At 46.6% G+C, this 27,091-nt stretch overlaps 1 pseudogene; it reads right to left on the bottom strand.

Annotated features, from left to right (window-relative positions):
• Positions 1-347: 347 nt before the first annotated feature.
• Positions 348-27,091, bottom strand: part of LOC115482072 — a 38,815-nt pseudogene continuing 12,071 nt past the window's right edge.

Here is a 27,091-nt window from a genome sequence, read left to right as displayed (position 1 = left end):
CCCAAATTAACAAAAACTACCCAGAACTACCTAAACTTTAGGAAATCATTGAAAACAGTATTGTTCAAGAAGGCTTACTCCCCAGGTTCAACATAATCAGAATTATCCCTTACTATTATAAGATCCAATAGACTCGAATTACATCTTATCTTTCATATTCACTACTGATTAATTGTTATTCGTATCCTACTTCAGTACCCATCGCTGTTTAACTGTTATTTTTTATTCTGCTAAATTTGAAAAATTGGACTTCTTGCATTGTAACTTACTACAATATTTTTGGTAAGCCACTTTGAGCCTGCTATCAGTGGGAAAAGGTGGGATACAAATGTGATAAATAAATAAAGGCGCGTTAGAAACGATAACGCACCTTAGTAAACATACCCCATAGTATCTGCATAATATATCCCTGTATCTGGGATTCCCATATTAGTGAATTTCTTATCTTAAGTTCATTTATTAATACAAGCTATCATTTGATCCTCTGACGTTTTCCACAATTAAACCGCTTGTCATGAAGGAGTACAGGAGCTGCGGAGCCCAGTCGCGAAACAAGAGCGGGATTCTAATGTGCTCATACTTGTAGTACATCTCCCACTGGCGAAGGACCCCTCCTTTGATGATCTCTAGAGCACACTCCTCCTTGGGTGATGGTGGATTGCGGACCACGTGGCCAATAGCTTTCAAAGCCGATTCTGTGAAAAGGGAAAGGAGAGGAAATTTGATGTACTGATTTTCTGTGGATGCAATCAAAGTAGTTTATATACTATATACAGGCACGGTGCAATCCGCTTAAGTGCAAGGGTCTGGGACCAAAGAAATACATGCAGTTAACCGGAGCGTGCACTTAAACCGTTGTGACCCAAAGAAGCTTGACATCTGATAAACATATGTACAGTACTGTTTATTATACGTACAGTATACAGTCTCCGTTAACTGACGTTAGGCTTACTTGAAGTAATCAGTCATAGTCCTCTGTACACTCTTGTGTCTGTGAGTTCCATAGACTATGTCTGCCAGACGGTAAAAACTGTCATAGCACTGACCAGTGGCGTAGCTCTGGGAGGCCTGGGCCCCCATAGATTTGGCCCTGGACCCCCTGCTGCTGACCCTCTCGATCCCCCCTCCCGCTGCCGACCCTCCCCCGCCGCCGCCTACCTTTGCTGGCGAGGGACCCCAATCCCCGCCAGGCGAGGTCCTCCTGCTTCCTGCGCAGGGCTTCTACGTTCTGTTTCTGACGTCCTGCACGTTGTACGTGCAGGACGTCAGACTCACAGAAACAGAACGAAGCCTTGCAGATCAATATAAAAATAAAAAATAGGACGACACTTCAAATATGAAAACTACAAATATTTATTGACCATAAAATTAATGCAGAATAAAAGAGAACAGGACTCGACACAGCTGTGTTTCGGCCGGTAAGGCCCGCGTCAGGAGTTTTCTCACCATATATAAAGTGTCTTTCTCTAGTTCTACATAGGTTGTTTTTCATTAATATGTAGAACATCTTATAGGTTAATTGTACTGAGAACGTCTTTATAAAGAATTCTCCGTTTGCGAGACACCAACTTGAGCAGCTCCACTCTATATTGCTTTCGAGCTGTTTTTAGCACTACAAGTTCCTTGAAGAGACAACCGGAGAGGGAGTTAGTAAAAGAATGTGGAAAGATATTGGACTCTGGGGAGGGGGCGCCATCTCATCCTTGCCTCAGGCGACCGATTGCATTGGGCCACCCCTGACTGGGAGGTTACAAAAATCTATCTATATAATTGAATAAGCTTTTTCATAGAAATTAGTACATGATTCAAAAGAAGTCCGTCATTGAACAGTGTGACAACACCATCAAAGTCTTAAGAAGAAAGGAATTCTCGGGGTGATCATGATGTGAGATGGAAATGGGGTGGACTCAGAAGGAATATTAGATCACACTTCTTCATTGAAAGCATGCTGAGCACATGGACTGGTCCCAGTACAGTTGACCAATACAAAGACAAGAACAGAATTCAAGATAAGCAGAAAGGATCCTTTCTTATAAAGTCCACGATGAAATGTGGTCTACAGCACTGCAAAAGGAAGTGAGCTGGGCAGCCTAGATGGCCCTCATGGTCTTCTTAAGAACAAACCTTAGAGACTCCAGACCGCTCAGAATACGGCAGCCAGACTTATCTTCAGAAAAACCCAATACGATAGCGCAAAACCCCTCCGCGAAAAACTACGTTGGCTGCCAATTAAAGAACGCATTGCTTTCGAGATCTGCACTATGGTTCCCAAGATTATCTACGATGAAGCCCCGGGATACATGACAGACTTGATCAACCTACCTACAAGAAACACATCTGAATCATCACGAATGTACCTAAACCTGCACTACCCAAGCTGCAAAGGACTCAAATACAAATCAAGCTACGTATCCAACTTTTTTCTACATAAGCACCCAATTGTGGAACGCATTACCAAAAGCCATGAAAACCTCGTACGACCATCTACACTTCCGGAGAACACTAAAATCTTTTTAAAAAGGCATACCCTACCAACCCAACAAATGCCTGATCTCTGCAACACAACAACACTAGAATTCAAAATGCACAAAACACAACTCTCCCACTGTTCAAAGACCTTATGTGGCTGCCCCACATGGACTTTATCTCATCTCAACATCAATCTGTATTTGAAAACACTGGAGACTGCAAACAAACCTCCGGTACGATGTAAGCCACATTGAGCCTGCCAGTGGCGTACCAAGGGGGGGGGGGCGGTTACTTCCTGTTCCGGGGCAGAGGGAGCATGGAAAGAATGACGCTGACCGGCGCGCGGCACCCTCCCAACGGCGTGCACCCGGGGGGGAGGGTTTTTTTTCGCTGGGGTGGGAGGGTGTCCTTTTGCCGGGAGGGGGGGTCATGCTGCACGGGGGGGGGGGGCGCATCGGCGATCCGCCCTGGGTGTCAGCGCCCCTAGGAACGCCACTGGAGCCTGCAAATAGGTGGGAAAATGCGGGATACAAATGCAACAAATAAAATACATTTATCTACAGCCATGTTCTCTGTTTCTATGCTGCCTGTGATCAAAACCTCTGTTATTATAAATAACTCTATATTCAGCCTGTGACAGATAAACATTGACTGTTACAGGCAGACGTTCAAATATTTGAAAGGTATTAATCTGCAAACGAACCTTTTTTGGAGATGGGAAGGTGGTAGAACGAGAGGACATGAAATGAGATTGAAGGGGGGGGGGGCAGACTCAAGAAAAATGTCAGGAAGTATTTTTTCACGGAGAGAGTAGTGGATGCTTGGAGATTTCTTTATTTACAGCAACGAATAACAAAAATACAGAAATCATATAAATACCACTATTCACATGCCTAACACAAACCCTTCTATCACCAAAACAATCCCTTCTTCCCCTATACGTATATACACCCCTCCCCCTCCCTTTCCCCCCCTTATTCCCCCCCTACAATTAAAACCAACACAACATCACAGTAACTATAATCATAAGGCCTTTAACCTCACATGCTTCCACCACAAGGACACCATCGGTGAATCCCTCTCCACTCTTTCCCATTGCGCCACTTGCTGTACCGCCCGCACCACATCCCAACTGACCTGTTCAATGGATCTATCTTCTTGGTGCAAGGATACCCGGCAACGAGCCATCCAAAGACAGAACCGGAGAATGAGCGAAATCAAGAACCCTGTCCCCGGATCCAGCTGACCTCTCTTGAATCGATATCCATACACCCAGTCCGCATACGTATAGGAACGGAACGTGGGGATCTGGAGGAGAGCAGAAACCCTGTCACCCACCCCCCGGGAAAAGGGACAGTCCTTCAAAAAGTGGTCCATGGTTTCTAACTTCCCCACACATTCCCCCCTTGGACAGTTCCTGTCCTGGATCTTCCTATCTCTCAGATTCTCTCTGACATATAATTTGCCGTGTAGGGACAGCCAGGCAATGTCCCGATATTTAGCCGGAATCCTCTCCGAATTGATATTCCGTAGCCCCTGCCTCAGCACTTCCCTAGGAGCATCCCTAAGTACCAGAGGGGAAGAGAACATCTGGGAGCGCACTCTCTCCACCCAGATTCCTCTCTTCCCATCCCTAATCTCCCCCACTAGAATCCCCCAGACCCGTACTAATTTTACTAACGTTTTATAGTACCCTACCCTTTCCGGAGTCCCTTTCTGCAATACCCCTACCCTCTCCCCTCTCCTCCACCCCACCCAAACCCTCTCCCACCACCCCAGCACACTACTCGCCCACCCTGGAGGAGCCTGACCCACCGCTCTCCCTAGATTAAAGTGCACAAACAAAGAACTAAAAACAAAACCGGATGATCATCCCTACCCCCCCCCTCCTTCCTAGATAGATATGTGGTGTTTCGTTTAACTGGATTCAACCGATTGCCCCACAGCAGCTGGAAGAAAATGCTATACAACGAGGCATAGCACTTTTCAGGTACCAAACAAATGTAGCTGATGAACAAAAAGAGGGGCACCAAATGGGTCTTGATGAGTTTCACCCGATCTTCCATGGACATTTTCCACCTCTTCCACCTGTCCACCCGCCCCTTTGCTTCCTGAAGACAACTGTCCCAGTTGAATTTAGCATAATCTCCTATCTCAAAGTAAATCCCCAAAACCCTCATTCTATCCACCACCCCCGGGAAACCCCCTCCTAATTCAAACTGCTCCCCTCCTGGCCCCAACCACAAACTGTTGCATTTGTGGATATTCACCCGTGACCCTGTAGCCCCTGCGAAATCGTGGATGAACTCCAAAAGTTTATCCCCTTCTGCTTTGTTCGCCACCCACACAGTAATATCGTCTGCGTATGCCACCACCCGCAACTGTTCTCCCGTGCTTACCTCCACCCCCCTCAATCCTCCCACCCCACCCTGCTCCAGACGCCTAATAAAAGGGTCTATAGAAAATGCATACATCAAAGGGCTTAAAGGGCACCCTTGCCGAACCCCTGCCGTCAGCTCAAATTCCCCCCCTTTCCACCCATTGATCAATGGAAATGCATGTGCATGAGAATATAACAATCGTAATTGTGCCACCCAATCCCTAGGGAACCCGTAATACTCTAAAACCCGCCAGAGAAATTCCCATTGGACCCTGTCAAAGGCTTTCTCTTGGTCAAGCGCCACCATCAGCCACCCTGACCCCTCCTCCCGACTCCGCTCTAAACCTTCCCTCACCCATGCCGCAGCCTCCAGAACCCCTCTACCCGGCACCCCACAAGCCTGTGAGGCTGCCAACAAGTCCCCCGAGAATTGCCCGCATACGCTTGAAGAGCATCTGCGCAAAGATCTTACGATCACAGTTTAGTAGCGCAATAGGCCTCCAGTTAGTTAACAGCTGCGGATCTTTGCCCTTACTTAACAAAATCAATGCAGACTCCAACAAGGATTTTGGAAGAGACCCCCTCTGACGTGCCTCTTCCCAGAGATCCAATAGAATCGGAGCCAGGCGCCTGCGAAACGTATGATAGAATTCTGCCGGCAGCCCGTCCGGCCCCGGAGATGTCCTCTTTCTCAGGGCCCCTATAGCCTCCTCAACCTCCTGCAGTGTCCAGGGGCACGAAAGGGCCTGGAGATGAGACCCCCAATTCCCCACCCCCGGAGTCCCTTCCACATACTGATCCATCCTCCCCCCATCCAAGTGCTGATCCGAAAAAAAAACCCCTGAAGTGCTCTTCCACCACCTTCAATATTCCCTCTTTGGAATCCTGCATCACCCCCCTAGTATCCCTAAAACCCTCCACCACCCTATGCTCTCTTCTTTCCCTACAACAAACGAAGGGATCTGGGCTAATCAATTTACCAAAGTCCCTCTCATAAACTAAAGAGGAATACCGATTGTATTGAGTCTTCTCTAACAGACACTGTAATTCTTGGATATCCTCTTTCCTCCCTCCCTTGGAAATCAAATAATCCTTCCTTTGCTTCAAGGCCATCCCCAAACGTGTCCTTTCCCTTCCCCTCCTCCGTGCCTGTCCCATGAAAAGGAAACGCGTCCGTTTTTTCACCACCTCCCACCATTCTCCTCCGGAGGGAAGATCCCCCGTAAGGATAACTGGTCTTCTAAAAAATTCAAATATTTCTTTTGAGCCTCCTCATCCTGGACCCATCTTAAATTCATCCTCCACAACCCCCTACCTATCCTATGAGCCGCCGACCCCCCTACTTCCACAAGAGCAGTTTATGGTCGGAAAAATCCACGTCCAGCAGGCGAGGCCCCCGCTGGCATACCCCTCTTCGAACCAAAAAACCGATCAATACGGCTCCTACATCTCCCCCTGCTAAACGTGAATCCATCCTCATCTGGGAAATGTTCTATGTGAACATCTATCAACCCCCCCTCTTTCATGATCCCGAGCAAGCGCACCCCATCATATGTCACCTGTACCTTAGTACCCCCACTATCCTGTTTCCTAAGAATTAAATTGAAATCTCCCCCCCAAATTACCTGGCGTGCAGTAAACAAGTAAGGCCTGATCTTCCCTAATAACAAACTGTGCTCCTTCCTAGTCTGTGGCCCATAAAGATTAATAATACGCAACGCCATACCCTGCCATAATACGTCTACCACTAAACACCTCCCCACCCCGAGTTCCATCACACGCTGAATTTCCACCTTATGTGACTTAAAATAAAATCCCCACTCCCCCATATCTTTCCCCTGCCAGCCCCCACACCGAGGGTCCCCATCTCCAATCCCTGCGCGCCCTTCTCAGCTGCTCCAGGTTCTGCAAACGCGTTTCCTGAATCAGAAAACAATCGGCCTTAACCTGAGAAAAGCACTCATAGGCCAAACACTGAGCTCTCTGGGAAGCCACACTCGCCACATTTAGGGTGGCGAAACGTCAGAAGAAGCCCTGCCATACCCCCATTAGGACTCATGCAACTCCTCACTCTCCTCCTTCCTTTGCATACTATCTACTCTCTGTGGCAACCTGCTACCCAGAATGTAATCCTCCTCTCCATTATCCCCTATCTCTGCCGCCCAGTCCCTTATCCTTGTATCCTGATCCCCACCCTCCCCCCCCCCCCCCCTCCTCCCTTTCTTCCTCCCTTTCTTCTTTTTAAACCCTACGGAATCCCTCCCTGCAACCTTCCCCTCTTGAACCTCTCCCCTCTGCACCCCCTCCACCGCCTTTCCTACCTCTACACTACCGTCCCCTTGAGCCTGCTCCTGGCTAACCACCCCGCCCCATCCTCCTCTTACCCCCCCCCACCCTTCCCTACCGGAAACCCCCTCCTCCTCCCCAACCCCAGCATCTTCCACTTCCATCCCCCCTCTCCTCGTCATGGGGTACCCCCTTACCCTTCCTAACTTGGACTCCTTTCCCCCTTATCCTTCCCCGACTCCTCTCCCCTCCTCCCTCTTCCTGAGGTACCGTCTCCCCATCACCCCCTCCCCCTGTATCTCTGCCCCCCCATCCTCTTCTCCAAAATCTGAATCGATTACCCCCCTGCCCCACCCCAGGCGACCCCTGTAATGTCAAACCCCGTACCCTTTGAAACCTTCCGTTTCTTTAATGTTGACACTTGAACCACTCTCCCTTTCCCTCCCCCTCCTGTCCCCCTCGTATTCTCTAGACCCCCGCCCTACTCTAACCGTAAACCCTCCTCTTCCCCCTGCAAACCACCCCTCCCCTGTACCCCCAAACCTCCCTCTCCTCCCCCTTCCTCCAAGCCCTCCCAACCCCCAGACCCCCAGAACCCTGACCTAGATCCTGCCCCTCTCCCCGAATCATATTCCCCCTGCCCCCATCCCTCCTATTATGACGCGCCCTCGGGCAGTCTCTAAAGGCATGCCCCAGACCCCCGCACAAATTGCAACGGATAGAGGAACAATTTTCTGTATAGTGCTCCTTACTCCCGCACTTTACACACTGTTGTACTGGGCAAGACATACTATAATGGCGAAAGGATCCGCAACGGAAACACTGCCGTGGCTGTCCCTTGTAAAAACAGAGAATCCTGTCCCGGCCAATAAAAGCCGCAGAAGGAATGTGCTTGACCACTTTGCCCTTCCTGTCTTAGCTTAACCCAAGCCCCCCACCCCCCTGCCCACACCCTACTTGGATCCGGGAGTTTGGATAACGGGTTCTCAAATCCGCATGCTCTGTAACCAGTAGGCCAGGTCTGCCCTGAAATGGACTCGTTTTCGTACCAATACAGTGACTTGCACCAAGTCAGGTCTACTAATAGGAATAACTCACATAATTGCTCCATCTCCCTTCCTTTTCACCTCCTCCTACCTTTCCCAAAAGATTTCCATACCCCTCTGCGTTAGAAAACTAAATCGTACTCAGGCAATGAACCTGGGGAATACAGGCATAGAAGTCCTCCGCACAAACCCCAGACCCAATGACCATCCTCAAACCATCTCCCCGAGACGGCATAGCCCACCTCCCCCCCACCATTCTAATTCTGCACAACATTCTTCGTGGGGGATTTGCCCAGCCCCTCTCCCTTCCCCCCCTTTCCCCCTTGATCCCTCCACAGGCACGGCCGCCCCCCCATCTCCCCTGCCCCCCTCACCCCTCACCACCGCCGCAAAGGAAAGAGCACCCTGCCCCTACCCCCCGACCCCCTCACTTCTCCCATACCCTTCTTCCCTTCCTCCGAATCCCGGCTCCCACATCCCCCTCCCCCACCTGCCGACAAGAAAGCATACCCCTCTCTTGACCAAGACCCTCCCCCCGCCCCCCAACCCTCCCCTCGCACACAGCCCCCCCTCAACCAGTTCAAACCCAGACCTTCAACTGGGACATCAGGAGCTTTAGCAGTTAGTGCACTTTCAGAGCCTACTCTGGACTGAGCAATTGGTCAATGTCCCTGCTCCATTCCATGCAACTCCTGTTCCCGCTCCTCTTTCTCCTGCTGATTCTCCATGTCCTGGGAACCATACCCTAGCAGGTCCCCTGCAACCTTGACTGCAGATTGACAGAGACCTCTCCTGATTCTTCCTCCTGTCCGTCCTGACCTCGCGGGCAGACCTGCTCTGAGCCAAGCTGCACAGCTGATGATAGTTGATTACCAGACACTGCTGCCTCAATCAGAGCACCTTTGGAGTGCTCCTGCAGTTGGAAGCCTGCTGGCTTTTGGCTTCTCTTGCAATCTCTCCATACAGGTAAGTTCAATACTTTTTTCCACACCCTGTTCTTCTTCCCCACTAGTGGGTACTGAACAATTGTCCTGGGTGAAAAGCCTGTCTCCATCCGTTTCAATAATATGACAGTGTTGTAACTTTGTGTCTTTCCTTTCTGTTCTACCGGAATACCTGAGGCCAAACAATCCACCCCTCCCCCTTCTCCTGGAACCGTATCCAACCTGAGTACTCCCTCTTCCCTTGGGCTCATCAGGGCTTTCATAGTTTGCAATGTACTTTGACTGTTTGCACTTTGTACAATCTCTGTTACCAACTGCCTTTTGTGAAACAATGTTCCTGAGTTTAAACTGGTAGATTCCTGTGCTGGGGAGAAAACCTCCTGGCTCATAGTTTTAGATGTACCAGCCTGCATCCTCTCTTGATTCTCATAAACCTCCCTCAAGGGATTTGCAGAGCCTGTTTTAAAACAAGCATTCTTTTTTCCTTCTGTTTCAGCAACTTTGTTAAGCGCTTTTCTTCCGTCTTATACTTTGACCATGCTCTGCTGGGGCAAGCCTACTCATGGCTTTAGTCATTTTCAACCGTTTCCCCAGCTCCTCTATTTCCTTCTCCAGAGACTTGATGTGCCTCACCCGCTCCACCGTTTTCTCTGGCACACTGTCCTGGTCCATCTTCTCCCACTCACCGGCCTCCTCCCCTTCTTCTGACCACTCTTCTTCACTGCTGGCTGCCTCAAATCACCAACTGGGCCTCCTGCCCCACCTCCATTCCTTCTTGTCCTTGCTCCTTCTGGGTCTGCACCTTAGGCCTCACCTTCCTCCTTCCTCCCCCCATGATCTTCAGGCTCCTTACCTGGACGCCGCTGGGTCATGGAGGAGGCGCCAGATCCACAATCCTCCCTGGCCCTGGAAGCTTTACGGTCCAGGGGACTACGCTCCCTTCGTGCTGGAGGAGGGGCTGGCTGAGAGCTACTTCCGCCGGGCCTTCAGATCCTTCGGCCTTGTAGGCCCCATAGCCTGGAGTTCCTGGGCCTCTCTCCCCAGGACCCCTCCGCCTAGCTGGGGAAGGGACCAGGCCTGGCTCCCTTTCCTCAGAGCCTCTGACAGCACCTCCTTCCTGTCCTATGTCTGACAACAACTGACACTTGGAATGCCCTCCTGCGGGAGGTGGTGGAAATATGAAAACGTGTAACGAATTCAAACATGCGTGGGATAAGCATAAAGGAATCCTGTGCCGAAAGAATGGATCCTCAGGAGGCTTAGTCAAGATCGGGAGCGGGCTGGTGGTTGGGAGGTGGGGGATAGTGCTGGGCATTTATATGGGCTGTGCCAGAGCCGATGGTGGGAAGCAGGACTGGTGGTTGGAGGTGGGGATAGTGGCTGGGCAGACTTATACGGTCTGTGCCAGAGCCGATGGTGGGAGGCGGGGATAGTGCTGGGCAGACTTATACGTCTGTGGCCAGAGCCAGTGAAGGGAGGCGGGGCTGGTGGTTGGGAGGCGGGGATAGTGCTGGGCAGACTTATACGGTCTGTGCCTGAAGAACACAGGTACAAATCAAAGTAGGGGTATGCACAAAAAGTAGCACATATGATTATCTTGTTGGGCAGACTGATGGACCGTGCAGGTCTTTTTCTGCCGTCATCTACTATGTTACCTATGTTACCGATAATCAAGGCCAGGCCATGTCCAGGCACCAGAATTGAAAACCAAGACTAATTCTTTGATATGGAAGCTGTCAAAGCTTATGCAGGTCCCAGCGTATATTCCAGTCGGGATCTGCTAAGGTTTCTAGTTAGCTCCTGACCCTTGGCGTGATTTGGATCTCCCTCCCAGGTCACAAATACCTGGCAAGATCCCAAAAAAGATCAATACATTTTATGCTGCTTATTCAATGCTGAGGTTCTTTAAATCTTTGACAATATATGTTTAGAATTATTTATATACAAGCTTGGATTGTTCATTATTGGTGATATATAGAAACGCTGCTTGTGAAGTAGATCTCCATTCCGCTTCATATTGTGACTAGCATAAAATTCAGTGGCGAGGCTGGGGGTTGCTCACCCTGCACCATTCAGATCTTCAAGTCTCGTCTCATTCATCTTTGGTACAAACCTCGTGCCATTTGCCACTTCTGAACCACTCCTAGTCTGACTGGTAGGAGCTGGGAGTGAACAAAATGGTTCTCCCCCTTAGGATTAGTTCAGTGCATGTTCTAAGCAACCTGGATTGGCTCAATTTGTTTTTTTGTTACATTTGTACCCTGCGCTTTCCACTCATGGCAGGCTCAATGCGGCTTACATGGGGCAATGGGGGGTTAAGTGACTTGCCCAGAGTCACAAGGAGCTGCCTGTGCCTGAAGTGGGAATCGAACTCAGGTTCCCCAGGACCAGAGTCCACCACCCTAACCACTAGGCCACTCCTCCACTGTTGCTACTATTTGAGACTTCTACATGAATGTTGCATCCCACTAGCAATATTCCATGTAGAGTCGGCCCTGCAGATCACCAATGTGGGCCGCACAGGCTTCTGCTTCTGTGAGTCTGACGTCCTGCACGTACGTGCAGGACGTCAGACTCACAGAAACAGAAGCCTGCGCAGCCTTCTACATGGAATGTGCTAGTGGAATAGCAACATTCCATGTAGAATCTCCAATAGTAGCAACATTCCATGTGGAATCTCCAATAGTATCTATTTACTTTGTTACATTTGACCCCGCACTTTCCCACTCATGGCAGGCTCAATGCGGCTTACATGGGGCAATGGAGGGTATAAGTGACTTGCCCAGAGTCACAATGAGCTGCCTTGTGGCTGAAGTGGGAATCGAACTCAGTTCCCCGGGACCAAAGTCCACCACCCTAACCACTAGGCCACTCCTCCACTCCAATGGGCCCTTAGTCTGAGCTAACACGGCATTTTTCATATTCTTGAGTTTTTCCCTCTCCACCTTACTAGATTTCAGAATGGATCACGTGTTTGCATGAGTGGCTTCCATGGTGCTAAGCTGGGGTGGAGAGGGAGGGTCACATCTGCTCATCTTACCTGTATTGATATAGCTGATACTGCAGAGTGTGATGGAAACATTGACACTCTTCAGGATAAATTCCTGCCTTAAGGAGCTGAAAAATCCATCCAGGGCAAACTTGGTTTGCAGAGTAGGGAACGACAAATGGAACTCCAATTTTCCCTATAGCAAAAATACAGGCAATTACTTGTTAAATATTTGAAACTGAAAACTGATAGTTTAATACCTCAGTATTCCTTCTGATTTCTTCTTCCAGGTGCCCTAGGGTTCCTGGTTTTCCACTATTGTCATGTATCCACCACAGATATGTATAAACTTATGTGCAGTCAATATCTATGCACAGCACAACACACAAATACGCAAGCACATAGAGGAACACAGACATACAGCATATCATGAAGAAAACAGAGAACACATAAACATAGTCAACCGTGACACCCTACCCAGCGCCTTGGGACTCTGAAACCCAAATTAATAAATGACCAAATTGTAATCAAGTGGAACAACTTCGCCGCAGCGTTATTAAAAAATATGACTGTATTTGATACAATCAAACAAGGATACCCGAGCCCAACTGTAAGCTCTTAAAAGCCACTGTGAAAGGACCTATTCTGCCACCATAAGCAAGGACTGACCCAGGCGCTACATGCAGTACCCAGGACACACCCACCGCCCAGCAAGGTGCATCCAACCCTGGTGCAGCGAACCCATCTGCACCAAACTGCAACTTATATAAGTACATAAGTATTGCCATACTGGGACAGACCAACGGTCCATCAAGCCCAGCATCCTGTTTCCAACATGTGGCCAATCCAGGTCACAAAGTACCCAATAGTAGCAACATTCCACGTAGAACACCAGAGAAATAGCAAGATTCTAGAATTCTAACGAAAAACAAGATTCCATGCAGAATTTTAAAGTGTAGCAACATTCCATGTGGAACCCCAAAGGATAGCAAGATTCCATTCAGAATCCCAGCACATAAGTACATAACTGTTGCCACACTGGAAAGACCAAAAGGTCCATCAAGCCCAGCATCCTGTTTCCAAACAGCGGCCCAATCCAGTCACAAATACCTGGCAAGATCCCAAACAGTTCCATACATTTTATGCTGCTTATCCCAGAAATAGTGGATTTCCCCATCCAATTTAATAATGGTCTATGACTTTTCCTTTAGGAAGCCATCCAAACCTTTTTTAAACTCTGCTAAGCTAACCGCCTTTAGCACATTTTCTGGCAAACGAATTCCAGAGTTGAATTACACTTGAGTGAAGAAACATTTTCTCCGATTCGTTTTAAATTTACTACTTTGTAGCTTCATCGCATTCCCCCTAGTCCTAGTATTTTTGGAAAGCGTAAACTTGATTAATTAGCACTCCTGCAATCACTGGGGCTTGGGTATTCCCACCCTCCAAGTTGCGACATGCGTAATTAACATACACAATAAATAAAGGAATGGGTTGGGTAGGAGGGGACACTGGTTTAACCCTGTGTCCTCGGGAAAAGAGGATGCACCCAGTAACCTTTAAAGCCCACAACTCCTGCCTCTCCTTCGCAGCAGGGAGCCCTTCCAGGGAGGGGCAAGAGCTCCCTCCCCTGCCAGGGCTCCCTGCCTATCACAGCTGTCCATCTCAGCCGGGGTGTGGGGGATTGTGTGTACGGCGCCGTGTTATGGCGGCTCCGTGCACTTCGGCCCTCCGCCTTATATTACTTTCACTTTGAAGCTGTGGTTTGTTGCTCTTTGCTTCTTGTGTTGGTAGAATTTCTATGAAACTAACAACTGCGGAATTTAAAATACATTCTACCCGTAGCCGTCAGCACAAACTGTGTCTAACTCGACTACCTCTACTTCCGGAAGCAGGGGGAAGAAAGCCTGGCTCTTCTCTCCTCCCAAGCCTTTAATTCATGTGCTGATTGACTATCCACTCACTCCACATCTGATTAGCTTGCTGTACCCCCTGTAAATTAGACCAGCCCCTTGCATCTTGCCATCAGTTTTCCCAACCGATCTATTTATCCCAGTTGACTCTGCATTACGCAGCTTGGCCCCTCAGCTACATAGAAAGTTGTTTTATTGCACCATATCTATGTTATTTGAAGAATCGAATGTGTTCTGATTAGGTGTTTCTTCGTTATTAGGCTGACTTCATATTAGCGTCTGTTTACACTTCCCAAAAATACTAGGACTAGGGGGCATGCGATGAAGCTACAAAGTAGTAAATTTAAAACAAATCGGAGAAACAACGTGTAATTGTACAACGTGTAATTGAACTCTGGAATTCCTAACCACAGATCATACCAAGTGACATCTAACTCGACTACCTCAGCCACGTGGACACCTGAATGCGAAGTCCCACAGGGATCCGCCCTCTCGCCGACTCTATTCAACGTAATGATGATACCATTGGCCAAACTATTATCAAACCAAAACCTCAACCCATACATATACGCAAATGACGTAACGGTCTACATCCCATTTAAACAAGATTTAAAGGAAATTTCCAAAGACATCAACCAAAGTCTCCATATCATGCATTCATGGGCAGATATATTTCAGCTGAAACTTAATGCAGAAAAAACCCAATGCCTAATACTCACCTCTCAATATAACATGAACAAATTCACAACCATTCACACCAATCTGAACCTTCCAATCTCGGACACCCTAAAAATTCTTGGAGTTACCATAGATCAACACCAACACTTGAAAGCCACGCGAAAAACACAACCAAGAAGATGTTCCATTCAATGTGGAAGCTAAAGAGAGTAAGACCTTTCTTCCCAAGGAATGCCTTCTGCAGCCTGGTACAATCAATAGTGCTCAGTCATCTAGACTATTGCAACGCACTTTACGCCGGCTTTAAAGAGCAAATAATCAAGAAACTACAGACCCAGAACACGGCAGCTAGACTCATATTCGGCAAAACAAAAATGAAAGTGCTAAACCCCTACGAGAAAAATATGCACTCTAGTTCACAAAATTATTCACAGAGACGCACCAGCCTACATGTCAGACTTGATAGACTTACCACCCAGGAATGCTAAAGATCATCTCGCACATTCATCATCTGCACTTCCCCAATTGCAAAGGTCTAAAATACAAAATAACGCACGAGTCAAACTTTACCTACTTGAGTACAAAGTTATGGAACGCACTACCCACAACTTAAAAACGATCTACGAACTAGCCAACTTCCGCAAACTACTGAAGACCCATCTCTTTAACAAAGTATACCACAAAGATCAACAAATGTGAACACATACCACTCCTCCACATATATTCAGAACTGCTCTACAATTTCTACTTGCTATATTACTATCATGTTTTCATTACCATGTTACCCAAGATTCTTCTGTAACATTAATAGTCTAATTTCTAATGCTTTTTCACCATTCATGATATATTGTAAGCCATTATCATGTTACCCAAGATCCTCTGTAACACAAAATGTCTATCTTCTAATGTAATTCCACCATTCATGAAGTATTGTAAGCCACATTGAGCCTGCAAAGAGGTGGGAAAATGTGGGATACAAATGCAATAAAAATAATTCAACTTTGGAATTCGTTGCCAGAAAATGTGGTAAAGGTGATTAGCAGAGTTTTAAAAAGGTTTGAACGGCTGCCTAAAGGAAAAGTCAATAGACCATTATAAATTGGACTTGGGGAAAATATTTCTGGGATAAGCAGCATAAAATGTTTTGTACTTTTTTGGGGGATCTAGCCAGGTATTTGTGATCTGAATTGTCCACTGTTGGAAACAGGTTGTTGGGCTTGATAGACCTTTGGTCTGATCTAGTATAGCAATACTTATGTACTTATATCTGTTATTTGAATTTCTCCATTCTATTATAGTATAAAGTTTGATGTAAGCCACATTGAACCCAAAATTGTTTGTGATAAAAATCAGCGGCATAGCTAGGTGGGGTGCCAGAAGAGCGACTGCTCCCCCAAACGGACTTCGGGCACCTATTTTTCAGTCAGTCCGTCGCATTTACGCTGTGCATCCATGCGCCCACGCAGTACACGCATGCGCTTCTCCGCTCCCCATAGCGTTACAACCTGGCTATGCTTCTGGTACAAATGCCATAAATAAATAACCCATCTTGAAGGTAGCCTGCTGAGGTAGCGTGAGCGAGGGTGTGGCTTGGATCCATCACAAACAGTCAAACACACACAGGGTTTGCAAGCAAAAGGAAAGACTTTATTGCTATGATTTAGCAAGTGCACACCTGTTACTTCACAGGCTTTCATCCAGCGCTAGTAAAGTCTCTTTCTCTCATAATATAGTCCCAGTCAATACTCTTCATGGGGAGGAAGCAGGGCAGGAAGGCTTCTGCTGGCCCCTTGGGGATCCCCGCCAGCCCAGATATGTGGCGTTACAGCTGGGGTAGAGAGTGGTGGGGAGGCGGAGAAAAATGTGTGTCCCCTCCTCCACACTTTGGGCTCAGGACCACCCCCCCCCCCCCCCCAAAAAAAAAAAAAAAAAATTTGAGGTCTGGCTATGTCTCTGATTGTAAGGGTGTTGTTTTGTACTGACTGAGAGGCTTTTCCAATTACTTGTTTGGGACCAAGATGCAAATCTCCTTGGACTGTAGTCCCTGCTGACAGTTAAGAATAATTAAATAATTTCAAGTGGAACCCAACCCCCTACTTCTTACAACCTTACAGTAACCCCTCTCCACCAGCAATAGCAGAAACGGCAGTAATTAATTTCTGGTCTTGCTTCTGCATTTTTGCTGCTTATTTAGTTTCCCTATGGCTGTGTACACTGATGGCGTTCTTCTCCACATGTAGGCTGTTGCAGTGAGGTCTTCCTTCCTAGTCCCAGAAGGAGGCTGGGAAGGGACTGGAGGAATTAATTTTCCCAGGGTGGAAATGGAAAGCCTGAGATACTCACCTGAAACTGAGGAGACCACAACGATGCTCCCGTTGGTGTCTTTCAACATGGGCAAAGCGCTACCGTCATGGTCACATAGCTGAGAAAATTAATCTCCATAAGCTTCCGCACATATTTAATGTCTCCATTAAAGAAATTGAAGTAAAAATCTCCAATGTGGTTAGGATCAGCATGTCCAGACCACCTGTGTGCACAGTACGTAGGAAGCAGAGTTATTTCGGGTAAGTCAGGGGAGTAAGCAAACAGCTAAAGAAGGGTGGTGGTGGTAGTGGGGGAGGGGGATAATAACAGGAGAATGATCAGTTTTCCACATCTCTGATGGGCAGCATAGGACAAAATAGAGGGGTTTAAGTGCAGCAGGGGAGACTTGAGTCAGACAGTGGGAGAGTCGGTAAGCAGTGGAACAAGTTACCGAGAAAATGGTACATTCTGGAAAGAAAGAGGTGATTACAATTAGACTGACCAAAGTCTCTAGTCATTAAAACCATTACTGCTATATATAATAAAAGTGAGTCAAGCATAGGACAATCAAGACATTGTGACATCACTGATGAGGCTGATTCTTAGGTACTGGTGGAATGGTATTGTGACATCACTTAGGACGTTAGTTCTTAGGCATTGGTGGAATGAGGCATTGTGACATCACAATATCAGTGGTTGTGGAATGGATTTTATATTAGGTAGTTTTACTGATGTATTATATGAGGAATACATTTCATTATAATTCATTTTTTAGCCTAAACACTTCAAGTTTTGGTTTAGATCAAATTATCAATTAATATAAATAAATTGCTGGTATGATAGTATATTTTATAACCGTAAACACAGTGTACCAAATAGATTTTCAGCCTTCTTTACTACGCTCTCAGCAAAGACCATGTCATCCATGCTTCCAGCGATAGTGAGCGGAGGGAGCTCCCAGCTCTAAACACTTTGCCACGACCTGAAGAAGAAAAATCGAGTTTAGCATTTACCCAGGAAAGAGAGAGTTTTGCTTCATTTGTATTTTGTTGCAAAGAATCCACCAGCGTTGATGCAAGCATAGACAGTTATTTATGAGTGATCTTGGATCAACGACATGAGAGAGAGGGTGTGGATTCCTCATAGATCTGACTAGAACACAACACAAAACGGGGAGAAACCAGGAATGGATGAGTCTGACCTAACAGAATTATTAGAGTCAATTTTCAGTAATACATTTACCAGCCAACTGTAAACATGCAACTCTGATATTCATCAGTTTTCAGACACTATGGGGGCAATGCTGTAACTGGATGGGGTGGGCCATAGCAGCATAACCTATAATGTAACCTGGGCACCCAAGTTCCATTTTAGAATTCTACTGTACTCCGATATTGATGCCCCTAATATTTAGGCATCCCCAGTTACAGCAGCTGTAGTGTGCCTAAATGTGAGTTATTAGATCAGTGATGTAGCCATGGGTGGGCCCGGATGGGCACAGGCTCACCCAACTGTGGCACTCTCTGGTGTGTCTGGCAGGGTCTCCAAGCCCTGCCAGCTGAAGACTCCCAGAATCTCTCTCTCCCTTCCCCCGTAGGTATTCCAGTGTCTTCCGACTCCACCCCTTCCTCCTTCCGTACCTTTTCAACCTTTCAGTGCTTCGCTGTCAGGAAACATTAACTCATATCGACTACTCACACAGCCTAAAGTCCACCCTCTGATGCAGCTTTCTGTTTTTGCATAGGCAGGACCAGGTCAGAGGGAAGGCTCTGGACTGGCATGAGCAGCGGGTATGAGTCACTGCTCACTGCCAGTGAAGAACTAAAGGTTTGGAAAGGTGTGCGGTGGGAGAGTGTGGCGGGGGGGGGGGGGAGGAGGCGTGTCACTGAGAGATTATTGGTCATCTGGGGTGGAGTGGAATGAGAGATGCCAGGTTGGGGGGGGGGGCATAAGGCTTTTGTGCCCACCCTCTTACAGCTCAAACCCAACCCAAATAGGGTGACTAGCTATGCCCATGTACTGAGTAAGTGGGAGACATATCTATGTCCCCCCCCCATGCTCTGCCCCATGGAGGCTGTAGGGGTATTCCCTGAGATCTCACCTTTGCTGGTCTTGGCCTATATAGTACTATCCTAATACTTCAAGATGGAGTATATAACCTCTGACCTGAACATCTCTGTGTCAGCAAGATCCAGCTCTTCAGCTGGTGGAAAATCACTGACAGGCAAACTGCATCCAAGGACATTCTGTGTTACAATCACCCCTGAGAAGCTGAACAGGGAGTGGGACCCACTGCTCCAGATAGCCTAGCAAGCAGACCAGAAAGTATTCATTTCAGGGTCACACAAAAAAAGGTCTTTTCTTGCCCAGGGAAAGAGCTGGATGGGATCAGGATTGGTTCCCTGCGGTCATCTGACCGGGAGAGAGGAGAAAGCGGGAACGGAGGAAAGTAAGTCAGGGGAGACGATCGGAGAGTTTGGACGGACAACAAGGCAGGAGAGACCTGAGAAACCCAGCAAGGTTCTAACCTTGTGAACTGCATGTCTGGTGGAAATACCGGTTGGCTCAGCTATACCAGCTCTGAAATAAGGCACGGAGTGACGGACACCTGTTATCTGCAGAGAGACCCTGCACTGCATCTAAGATTGAGACTCGCTGGGGAGACAGCTAGAGTCTAAGAAGAATTCTGCATGGGATAAACATAGAGGAATCCTGTTCAGAAGGAATGGATCCTCAGAAGCTTAGCCGAGATTGGGTGGCGGGGCTGGTGGTTGGGAGGTGGGGCTAGTGCTGGGCAAGACTTCTACGGTCTGTGCCCTGAAAATGGCAGATACAAATCAAGGAAAGGTATACACAAAAGTAGCACATATGAGTTTATCTTGTTCGGCAGACTGGATGGACCGTGCAGGTCTTTTTCTGCTGTCATCTACTATGTAACTGTCCAGCTTATTTTCGAAAGTGATTGCCGGCCATTTCCCGACATAAATCGGGAGATGGCCGGCGATTTCTTAAAAGCGGCGAAATCAGTATAATCGAAAGCGGCATTTTTGACAGCATCGCCGCTTTCTTTCCCGTTGCTTCGCCGGCGAAAGATCAAGGGGGTGTGTCGGTAGCTTAGCGAAGGCGGGACATGGGCAGGCATGAGCGTGGCTACCAGATAGCCGGCTTTCGCCGATAATGGAAAAAAAAAGCAGCATTAAGCAGTATTTCGCCGGGTTTACTTGGTCCTTTTAGTTTCACGACCAAGCCTCAAAAAGGTGCCCCAACTGACCAGATGACCACCAGAAGGAATCGGGGATGACCTCCCTGTACTCTCCCAGTGGTCACCAACCCCCTCCCACACTAAAAAAATAAAATAAAAACAGTTTTTGCCAGCCTCTATGCCAGCCTCAAATGCCGTACCCACCTCCATGACAGCAGAAGTGTTGTATTCTCCGACAGCCTTTCCCTGGTTGTGATGTGGCTCTCGGGTGAGTGTGACACTTTTTCTGTTAGGTGCACTGCAGAGTCACATCAGCAATACATTGTGGTGGTGTAGGGTAGTGGGCTGTACTCCCATGGTGCTTTTCCCCCTGCTAACTGGGTCGAGTGTGCCCTGTTTTGTTTCCGGTAGTCCATGAGGTAGTGGCCATTTTTGTAAGCCAGTTTTAGATCCCTTTCATGTGTTACCCACGTTAGAGAACTTAGTTATTACCTTGAATGTTGCTGAAAGAGGGCACTGTACACCATTCTGCCAGCTCTGACCTACTGCTAATCTCAGTACCAGGGAGACTCTTTGCCAGTGGGGCACAACCTCTGATCTGCAGTTAACTGTGAGTAAACGTGCTTATTCAAATAAAGGACTTTTTCAAAGAGATTAGTCCTCAGGTGTCAACTGGTGTGCCAAGGTTATACAGCAGCAACAAGTCCTAGAGGCCTGCGTGTGTGCAGGTCCCTGGAGCACTTTTAGTGGGTACCGCAGTGCACTTAAGGCAGACGCACCCATGCCCACCCCCCCTACCTGTAACACTTGTGCTTGTAATGGGAGCCCTCCAAAACCCACTGTACCCACATGTAGTTGCCCCCTTCACCCCTAAGAGCTAGGGTATTGTTGTACATGTGTAGGTAGTGGGTTTGGGGGGGTTGGGGGGCTCAGCACCCTAGGGTGCCCAGTTGGTGTCCTGGCATGTGAGGGGGGCCAGTGCACTACAAATGCTGACTCCTCCCACGACCAAATGCCAGAGTTCGCCGGGGTTGAGATGGCCGGTTTTGTTTTTCAGCGATAATGGAAAAAATGCCGGCCATCTCCAACCCGGCGACATCCAAGGCATTTGGTCGAAAAAAAAGATGGCCGGCTATCTTTTTTGATAATACGGTTCCGGCCAACTGTAGCGCCGCTGCCAAAATAGATTGCCGGCGATCTATTTCGCCGGCGACGTTCGATTATGCCCCTCTATGTTACCATCGAGAGCCTGTCTCAGAGACCACATGGTGAGATACAGTGATTTACTTCTATAGAGCTGGGATTAGTGATTGGTTGTTATCAGAAATCATTGGTTACATCACACTCGTGGTCAGGAGATAAGCTGCTAACGATTGTATTTGGCATAAGAATTGTAGTTCAGTCACCAATCAGGTTACCTATTATTCTAATAAGAATCGTTATGTATAGTCTGTATTCAGTAGCAATCTAGTTCCAGGGCCGGTCTTAGGCAGAGGCGACCAAGGCAGCCGCATAGGGCCCCGCGCCTAAGGGGGCCCCGCTCAGCGTGCCTCAACTCTGCCTCGTGCCTCCGCTACGACCCGGACTGGGACCGCTTCGAGTCACTCAACCTCTCTCCAGCCATAGGCAGATAAAGCATTCCTGGCATATCTTGTACACTGTAGCACTGTGCTGGATCTTTTCTTAATATTTTTCCTTATTTTCTCCTTTGTTATGAGAATTGGAACTACTAATTGTAGTGGACTTGAACTGAATAATTTTTGTACAAGTTTAGCTTCATTTGTCTTTATTTGAAATTTCATAAATAAAAAAAATGTGGAATAATCTTATCATGGGGTGGAGCTAGGGTGGGGGCGGGGCTAGGATGGGGCCCCACCAAATTGGTCTGCACAGGGCCCCGCACTTGCTAAGACCGGCCCTGTCTAGTTCTGTTTTATTATCAGCAAGTTCTATATATATATATATTTGCATTTTGCTAAGCCTTGCTACAGAGTTATTCTATACTTGTATATCTTCTTTATCTATAATAAATCTAATATATATTTCAGCATGGGCTTTGCTTTTGTTTCTCTCTCGGAAGCATTGGCTAGGTGCCAAGCCAGGTTCTATTTTTCCCTCGACAGAGTTCAGAAATATTTTGCTTTGGCATAGTTCTGTAATTAGAACCTGGGCATAAATGAGTCTGTTGGGTTATTTATGACTACCTACAAGGCTCTCACTGCAAACATACTATTTAAATGAAGCAGGTATTTGCAGAATAGCACCTACTGTAGGTGATCTGGTAGCATTACATGCATTCATGCTAATATTCTAAACATTTATATAAGAAAATGTGGGGGCCTAAGTTTAGATTTGCTGTTTATATGGATAATGTCAAGCTAACTATAGATCTCACTGTTTCAATGCCATCCTTATACGCCCAAATTCTATGCATGGCACCCAAAGTTAGGCGTGAGATGGTGCACATGGTTTTAGAATAGGGTCAGTTACACTCATAACCTAATTTGCTAATTAGTTTCTAAATTGGCACTTATTTGAAGATAAGTTTCAATAATGAGCCTTAACCCATTAGTGCCCAATGTTCTCATCAATTTGTTCCCATATGACAATAATTTGTAGTTACACATGTAATTGATTTGTGCCCCTTGTCATAGAGTCTATAGATCCCTTCATAGCATCCCCTAACAATGTCAGAGCCACCTTAAAACCCAAAGTCCCACCCAGGAGGAAGTGACACGGGAGGGGCGGAGCCAGCAGGGCATAGTCCAGGAAGTAAATAAGCTGAGGCCATAGCTTGGTTAAGGAAGCCCAAAGGGAAGCAGTGACACCCAGTGCATTTGCCTCCACCACCTATGTGTGAACTGTAACTGCTATAGTCAGGTAGGCCAAGTTCAACTTGGACCCTTGAAACTTTGGACATTGACTCAAGTAACTGTTTGATTCTACATTGGCAACTCTGGAGAAGGAGGCCAGGGACAAGTAAAGTGTGCTGCTGTGCTGAGAAACATTACTACATTTACGAACTTTTGTGTGTTTTAGTGGTGGAGGAGTAGCCTAGTGGTCCTGGGGAACTGGGTTCAATTCCCACTGCAGCTCTTTGTGATTCTGGCAAGTCACTTAACCCTCCATTGCTCCAGGTACAAATTAGTCTTATATACTATGTAAACCGCTTTGAATGTAGTTGCAAAAACCACAGAAAGGCGGTATGTCAAGTCCCATTTCCCTTTCCCTATTTGAGATTCTACATGGAATGTTGCTACTATTTAGATTCTGTTGCTACTATTTCAGATTCTACATGGAATGTTACTATCTGAGATTCTACATGGATTGTTGCTACTATTTGACATTGTACATGGAATGTTGTTACTATCTACATAAGTACATAAGTAATGCCACACTGGGAAAAGACCAAGGGTCCATTGAGCCCAGCATCCTGTCCACGACAACGGCCAATCCCCAAGGGCACCTGGCAAGCTTCCCAAACGTACAAACATTCTATACAATCTAGCCATTGTGACATCACTAATGAGGTTGGCTCTTATTGGTGGAATGAGCCACTATGACATCACAATAGGTTAAATCACTGCTCTATGTAATAAGTGAGCCAAGTAGAGGACATAAGTACATAAGTAATGCCACACTGGGAAAAACCAAGGGTCCATTGAGCCCAGCATCCTGTCCACGACAGCGGCCAATCCAGGCCAAGGGCACCTGGCGAGCTTCCCAAACGTACAAACATTCTATACAATCAAACCATTGTGACATCACTAATGAGGTTGGCTCTTATTGGTGGAATGAGCCACTATGACATCACAATAGGTTAAATCACTGCTCTATGTAATAAAAGTGAGCCAAGTAGAGGACATAAGTACATAAGTAATGCCACACTGGGAAAAGACCAAGGGTCCATTGAGCCCAGCATCCTGTCCACGACAACGGCCAATCCAGGCCAAGGGCACCTGGCGAGCTTCCCAAACGTACAAACATTCTATACATGTTATTCCTGGAATTGTGGATTTTTCCCATGTCCTTTAGTAGTGGTTTATGGACTTGTCCTTTAGGAAACCATCTAACCCCTTTTTAAACTCTGCCAAGCTAACCGGCTTCACCGGACGGCAACAAATTCCAGGGTTTAATTATGTGTTGGGTGAAGAAAGCTTTTCTCTGATTTGTTTTAAATTTTCTACACTGTAGTTTCATAGTAAATTTAAAACAAATATGGTTTCAGCATGTTATCTTATTGCTTGTATGTTGGGTAAATAGAGCATGTTGAGTTGTTTACCATTGATGTTGTCAATAAATATATTTAAATTAAAAAAAAAAACAACAAATCGGAGAAATTTTTCTTCACCCAACGCATAATTAAACTCTGGAATTCGTTCTTTCTCCCTTCCCAGAGTGTGACTTGGTTCCCGGTCGGTCGTGAGGCCCGCTTGCTTGGTCTCTGCGTGAGTGGGTTCCTGATTGGCCGTGAGGCCTGCCTCAATGCTCTATTTCCCACTTTCTGGTGGTGCCTGTTGGCTGGGATGGTGCGTAGGGCCTGTTCGGTCTACCCTACACCTTGGCCAAAATCCTATACTAGGCCTCGGCCTGGCCTCAAGGGCTCACGTCTGGAATAACATCCATACAACAGAGAACGGGTGAAACGTCAAAATTATCCATACAGCAGAGTCAGCTAGGTGACCTGACTCTGATGGTTATTTTAGAAAGACCTTATTCATGATTTGGATAAGATAAAGCAGCATTTAGATGTATATATTACACACACATTTAAATCCCAATTTCAGAAAGAGAAAGATGAAGATATACAGTGTAGTAGATTAGTGGATTATTGGTATTTTTATCCTGAAATTATGCAGTTGGTTTTTATAGTGTATACATTTAATTTTGTTGTTTTGTGTTAAAATTTTATGGTTGTGCTATATGTAACTGTTATGAATGAGCAGTATTATTTATGGCCTTTTAATAGAGATAAATATAATGACAGCCAAGATATACACAGCCAAATTGTGAATATGTGCATATTGTAAGGGGGTGTGATCTGGACATGTTGTGGGTGGGGCTAAAATATATGTGCTTTCTCCATTTCAGAAAGGGAATGCGACCGCACCTCGAATATTGTGTTCAATTCTGGTCACTGCATCTGAAAAAAGCTATAGTGGAATTAGAAAAGGTACAGAGAAGGGCGACGAAAATGTTAAAGGGGAAGGGATGACTTCCCCATGAGGAAAGGCTAAAGCAGGTAGGGCTCTTCAGCTTGGAGAAAAGACGACTGAGGAGAGATATGATACAGGTCTATAAAATAATGAGAGGAGTGGAATGGGTAGACGTGAAACATCTGTTTACTCCAAAAATACTAGGACTAGGGGGCATGTGATGAAGCTACAAAGTAGTAGAATTGGAGAAAATCTTTCTTCACTCAACGTATAATTAAGCTCTGGAATTCGTTGCCAGATAATTGGTAAAGGCGGTTAGCTTAGAAGGGATTTAAAACAGGTTTGGATGGCTTCCTAAAAGAAAAGTCCTTAGACCATTATTCAGTTGACTTGGGGTAAATCCACTGCTTATTTCTGGGATAAGCAGCATAAAATGTATTGAGCTTTTCTGGGAGCTTGCCAGGTTCTTGTAACCTGGATTGGCTACTGTTGGAAACAGGATGCTGGACTTGATGGACCTTTGGTCTGTCCCAGTGTGGCAATACTTATGTACTTGGGATTCTGAATGGAATCTTGCTACTCTTTGGGGTTCTACATGGAATGTTGCTACACTTTGAAATTCTGCATGGAATCTTCTTATTCTTTAGAATTCTAGAATCTTGCTACTCTTTGGGGTTCTACATGAATATTGCTACCCTTTGGGTTTCTGCAGGTGCTTGTAACCTAGATTGGCTACTGTTGGAAACAGGATGCTGGGCTTGATGGACCTTTGTTCTGTCCCATTGTGCATGTAAATCCTCAATGTTGGGATTTACATGCACTTTCTAGGATTTCTAGGTTTACAAAGGTGCTCATGTTGCACAGAGCTCTACTGAAGGGATTAGGGAGGTCGCATCACCTTAATCTACTGAAGGGATTAGGGGGGGTCGCATCACCTTAATCCACTAGTGTGTTTTTGTCTCCCCCTCCCCCCCCCCCCACCTTGAAGAAGTACTGGCAAAGGATATTGGGCTCTGTGACAGCTTGGGGAAACATAGACATGTATGTTTCTAAAATGGCAGACCCATGTTTACCCTGTTGATCTTTTCGATGTTGAGAGCATGAGTGCTGTTTGCTCCATGTAGCCAGCACATACGTGGCCATTCCTGCATGTAACTTAGAAAAGACTCCCTGTCAACAGATCCGTTTCTAAATTACTGACGAAAATTGACATGTCCCAACCTGGATGTCTCAGTTCCAGTTTCTACGTTTTTCCTAAAATCTGCCTTCACATGTGGAGTCGAATTAATAGGGCTCTGTTTATAGCGTTGAGGGGAATATGCAAACAAAATAAACTCGAATCCCAGCAAGAACGAAAAGTCAAACATACTCCATTTCTGAAGGTCCATCCTCATCTTTATACATGTATGAAAAAATGTGATGATTGTGCCTACAAACGAGTTCTTGCTGGGATTAGAGTTTATTTTGTTCACACACGGAGTGGCACTGAATATATACAATTAATTTAAATGCAGGAGGTCAGTGTTTAAAGTAATATGGTGACTGGCACGACTAAATATCGCCCCTTGATTATGACTGTGTATTGATTCACACATAGAATTTAACCAAAAGACCACAAAAAGGGCTCCTTTGGGAACTGGGGAAAAGATTGCTCCCCAACTTCCCACACACCTTCTTAAGCTTCTCTTCTGTCCGTGCTGTTATCAGAACATGGGAACCCATCT

Source organism: Microcaecilia unicolor, chromosome 12 (assembly GCF_901765095.1).
Source record: "Microcaecilia unicolor chromosome 12, aMicUni1.1, whole genome shotgun sequence".
In the NCBI taxonomy this organism is placed as follows: Eukaryota; Metazoa; Chordata; class Amphibia; order Gymnophiona; family Siphonopidae; genus Microcaecilia; species Microcaecilia unicolor.
The sequence above is the reverse complement of the archived record's forward strand: the minus strand, read 5'-3'. Positions and strand labels throughout refer to the sequence as shown.